Source organism: Schistocerca americana, chromosome 10, assembly GCF_021461395.2.
Source record: "Schistocerca americana isolate TAMUIC-IGC-003095 chromosome 10, iqSchAmer2.1, whole genome shotgun sequence".
Taxonomy (NCBI): domain Eukaryota; kingdom Metazoa; phylum Arthropoda; class Insecta; order Orthoptera; family Acrididae; genus Schistocerca; species Schistocerca americana.
This window is the reverse complement of record NC_060128.1, coordinates 164,965,321-164,971,020: the sequence shown is the minus strand read 5'-3', so window position 1 is coordinate 164,971,020 and position 5,700 is coordinate 164,965,321.

Genomic DNA, 5,700 nt, shown 5'->3' with positions numbered 1-5,700 from the left:
CCCTAAGGGAGTCTTATATGACCATTTCTCTTCACAATAAAATATACAAATTACCTAGTGAATAACGTTGAAAGCTCCCATAAGGCTTTTCGCGGATGATGCTGCTGTATATAGGGAAATAGCGACGCTAGAAAACTGTAGCCAAATACAGAAAAGCCTGCAGAGGATCGACAGATGGTGCACAGTGGCAATGGACCCTCAAAATAAAGAAATGTAACGTAATGCGAATTCATAGACAGAAATACCCTTTATTGTACGATTACACGATTTCAGAACAATCACTGGAAGCAGTCACGTCCATAAAATAGCTAGGAGTATTCGTGAGGAGCGATTTCAAGTGGAACGACCACACAAAATTAATTGGTAGTAAGGCTGACATTCTTTGGAAGCACCCTCAGGAAATGTATAGTGCATCAACAATGAGAGTAGCTTTACGAAACGCTCGTTCGACCGATACTTGAATATATCTCGTCAGTATGGGACCCGTGTTAGATGAAATCAAGAAGAGCAGTGCATTTCCATACAGGTTCATTTGGTAAGCATGGAAGTGTCAAGCAGATGGTCGACTAATCCTGTGGCAGGTGATGCAACAGAGGCGTTCATGGCGGTGTGATTTTTTTTTTACCTCGAAGAGTTAACAAATGCACTGTTTCATCCAACGTGCATCTCGCGAAAGACAATCTGGGAAAAATTAAAGAGATTCCAGTCCACACGGAGGATTACCAGCAATCTTATCTCCGCGAACCATTCGCAACTGGAATAGGAAAGAGACGGGGGGGGGGGGGGGGGGGAGACTGGTACACAAAGCACCCTCCACCACACACCGTAAGGCGGGGTGCGGAGTAGATTTAGATGGAGACCGTTATGATCAGACTTGTGAGCATTTACTCACTTCAGATTCTAAGCCTCATGTAAGGGACTGTGAGAATGACTGAAGCAGGGAACTGTCATATCAGTAGCATACTGAAAGAACCAGAGGTTGTACAGAGTTTCAGGGAGAGCATAAGGGAACAATTGACAGCAATGGGGGAAAGAAATACAGTAGAAGAAGAATGGGTAGCTTTGAGGGATGAAGTAGTGAAGGCAACAGAGGATCAAGTGGGTAAAAAGACGAGGGCTAGTAGAAATCCTTGGGTAACAGAAGAAATATTGAATTTAATTGATGAAAGGAGAAAATATAAAAATGCAGTAAATGAAGCAGGCAGAAAGAATACAAACGTCTCAAAAATGAGATCGACAGGAAGTGCAAAATGGCTAAGCAGGGATGGCTAGAGGATAAATGTAAGGATGTAAGTTATCTCACTAGGGGTCAGATAGATACTGCCTACAGGAAAATTAAAGAGACCTTTGGAGATAAGAGAACCACTTGTATGAATATCAAGAGCTCAGATGGAAACCCAGTTCTAACCAAAGAAGGGAAAGCAGAAAGATGGAAGGAGTATATAGAGCGTCAATACAAGGGCGATATACTTGAGGACAATATTATGGAAATGGAAGAGGATGTAGATGAAGACGAAATGGGAGATACGATACTGCGTGAAGAGTTTGACAGAGCACTGAAAGACCTGAGTCGGAACAAGGCCCCAGGAGTAGACAACATTCCATTGGAACTACTGACGGCCTTGGGAGACCCAGCCCTGACAAAACACTACCATCTGGTGAGCAAGATGTATGAAACCGTCGAAATACCCTCAGACTTCAAGAAGAATATAATAACTCCAATCCCAAAGAAAGCAGGCGTTGACAGATGTGAAAATTACCGAACTATCAGTTTAATACGTCACAGCTGCAAAATACTAACGCGAATTCTTTACAGAAGAATGGAAATACTAGTAGTAGCTGACCTCGGGGAAGATCAGTTTGGATTCCGTAGAATTGTTGGAACACGTGAGGCAATACTGACCCTACGACTCATCTTCGAAGCTAGATTAAGGAAGGGCAAACCTACGTTTCTAGCGTTTGTAGACTTAGAGAAATCTTTAGACAACGTTGACTGGTATACTCTCTTTCAAATTGTGAAGGTGGCAGGGGTAAAATACAGGGAGCGAAAGGCTATTTACAATTTGTACAGAAACCAGATGGCAGTTATAAGAATCGAGGGGCATGAAAGGGAAGCAGTGGTTGGGAAGGGAGTGAGACAGGGCTGTAGCCTATCCCCGATGTTATTCAATCTGTATATTGAGCAAGCAGTGAAGGAAACAAAAGAAAAATTCGGAGTAGGTATTAAAATCCATGGAGAAGAAATAAAAACTTTGAGGCTCGCCGATGACATTGTAATTGTATCAGAGACAGCAAAGGACTTGGAAGAGAAGTTGAACGGAATGGATAGTGTCTTGAAAGGAGGATATAAGATGAACATCAACAAAAGCAAAACGAGGATAATGGAACGTAGTCGAATTAAATCGGGTGATGCTGAGGGAATTAGATTAGGAAATGAGACACTTAAAGTAGTAAAGGAGTTTTGCTATTTGGGCAGCAAAATAAGATGGTCGAAGTAGAGTGGATATAAAATGTAGACTTGCAATGGCAAGGAAAGCGTTTATGAAGAAGAGAAATTTGTTAACATCGAGTATAGATTTAAGTGTCAGGAAGTCATTTCTGAAAGTATTTGTATGGAGTGTAGCCATGTATGGAAGTGAAACATGGCCGATAAATAGTTTGGATAAGAAGAGAATAGAAGCTTTTGAAATGTGGTGCTACAGAAGAATGCTGAAGATTAGATGGGTAGATCACATAACTAATGAGGAAGTAATGAATAGGATTGGGGAGAAGAGAAGTTTGTGGCACAACTTGACCAGAAGAAGGGATCGGTTGGTAGGACATGTTCTGAGGCATCAAGGGATCACCAATTTAGTATTGGAGGGCAGCGTGGTGGGTAAAAATCGTAGAGGGAGACCAAGAGATGAATACACTACGCAGATTCAGAAGGATGTAGGTTGCGGTAGGTACTGGGAGCAGAAGAGGCTTGCACAGGATAGAGTAGCATGGAGAACTGCATCAAACCAGTCTCAGGACTGAAGACCACAACAACAACTGTGATATTTCATTAGAAGGAACGGGAATAATCATTTCCCCCAAGTATACTACTCATTTTAGAATGGTACACAAAATCTAGTGGTTCTGATATATTTCTTTTGATTTGTATCTTTATTGGGTGTATCCTGCAGGAATCTGATAAGCATTTGCAACGCCATTCCTGAAATCCGTACCGTGTTCTCAAAATAGACCATAGCGTGATACGTGTAGATAATTTTCCTCTAAACTGCATTTTAGGCCCTTGTTTGCGGCATTGACTGGCAACCTCAGAGACCGGGTATGTAAAAAAATTATTTTTAAATTGAAATGTAGGTGCTGTTGCACATTTTAATATCAGTTTCTAGTTGACCAGTAATCCTCCACTCCAGGTTATTCAAAGCATGGGAATCGCATGTATAAAACGGATTCAGACGTCTAATTACTTTACAAACGGGGAGTGTGCTAAATATTCGACGTTAAGCATGTAAAACCTTTATGGGTAAAGAACGAAAATGTAATTATGGGGCCGAATGCTCCCCATAAAATTTGCACCTCAGGAAGAAGTACAGTTACAATGACGTTGACTGCTGAACAATCCTTCCGATGGCGACAGGTAGGAACACAGACAAAGCGTGGAACACAGACCACAAAATTCTGCTAGACAAACTGCAGTCGTATGGCATCAGACACGTCCCTCTAAGCTGCTCAGCTCATACCTCACAAACAGGAACAAAAAGTAACAACAAACCCCAATGATCAAGGACGTAAGGAAACGTACTCCTCTACATCTACGTGGATACTCTGCAAATAACACTTAAGTGTCTGGCAGAGGGTTCATCGAACCACCTTCACAATTCTCTATTATTCTAATCTCGTATAGCACGTGGAAATAACGAACACCTATATCTTTCCGTACGAGCTTTCCCTTATTTTATTGTTGTGATCGTTTCTCCCGATGTAGGCCAGCGTCAACAAAAGATTTTCGTATTCACAGGAGAAAGTTGGTGATTGAAATGTCATGAGAAGATTCTGCCGCAACGAAAAACGCCTTCGTTTTAATGACATCCTCTATATCATTTCAGTGACACTCTCTCCCCTACTTCGCGATAATGCAAAACGTGCTGCTCTTTTTTTTTTTACTTTGTTGATGTACTCTATCAGTCCTATCCGGTAATGATCCGACACCGCGCAGCAGTATTCTAAAAGAGAACGGACAAGCGTCGTGTAGGCAGTCTCCTTAGCAGATCTGTTACATTTTTAAGTGTCCCACCAATAAAACGTCTTTGGTTAGCCTTCCCCACAACATTTTCTGTGTGTTCCTACCGATTTAAGTTGTTCGACAATATAATAACTAGGTATTTAGTTGAATTTACGATGTTTGGTTTTGACTGACTTATCGTGTAGCCAAAGTTCAACGGATTCCTTTTAGCACTCATGTGGATCACCTTACACTTTTCGTTATTTAGAGTGAATTGACAATTTTTGCACCATACATATATCTTTTCTAAATCGTTTTGCATTTTTTTTTGGTCTTCTGATGACTTTACTACTGGATAAACGACAGCGTCATCTGCAAACAATCGAAGACGGTTGCTCAGATTGTCTCCCAAATCGTTTATACAGGTAAGATACAGCAAAGGGCCTATAACACTACCTTGGATAACGCTAGAAATCACTTCTGTTTTACTCGAAAACTTTCCGTAAATTACCATGACCTGTAACCTCTCTGACAGGATATCACGTAACTGAGACAATATTCGATAAGCATGCAATTTCACTACAAGCCACTTGTGTGGTACAGTGTCAGAAGCCTTCCAGAAATATGGAATCAATTTGAAATCCCTTGTCAATAGCACTCAACACTTCATGCGAGTAAATAGCTAGTTGTGTTTCACAAGAACGATGTACTACACAGCCTATAATAATATTCCACGGGTGGAAGGGGGGGGGGGGGGATGGACGCTAAGGTTCAGTACTTGGACCAATTCTGTTCCTGCTTAACATAAACGGCTTGGACATTAGTGCCACTACCAGTATACCCTTTGCAGATGATATTAGTGACCATAAATTCCAAAAGACCATAACTGAAAGCGCAGGTGGCCTGGATGGTTGGTTGGCTGGCTGAAGGAACTTGACAGTCAACACATAGAAAACATCTATGGAGTGTGTCATGTATGTCTGAGACTTTAAAATGTGTCTGGAACCAGTTTCATCTAGTTGAAGCACCTACGCCTACGTTTCGATCGATGCTGAGGTGCTTTTCCAGTACAGTTCGAGCCTCTGCAATGCTGTTTGAATTTATCCAAGTTGGATGGGAATTTGGACTGAGGAAGGAGGCCTCCTAGGGCAGTTAGTGCAAATCCATCATACCAGGATGGCGTAATGGTTACTGATCTCCCCAGTGAACAGAAGACCTGGGTTCGAATCCCAGTCTCGGTACAAATTTTCATTCTTTGCTTCGGTGTGCATATATAAATCACACAGAAAACCACCTCGTTGAACTTCTATCTGAGAGCCGGCCGGAGTGGCCGTGCGGTTAAAGGCACTACAGTCTGGAACCGCACGACCGCTACGGTCGCAGGTTCGAATCCTTCCTGGTGCATGGATGTGTGTGATGTCCTTAGGTTAGTTAGGTTTAAGTAGTTCTAAGTTCTAGGGAACTTATGACCACAGCAGTTGAGTCCC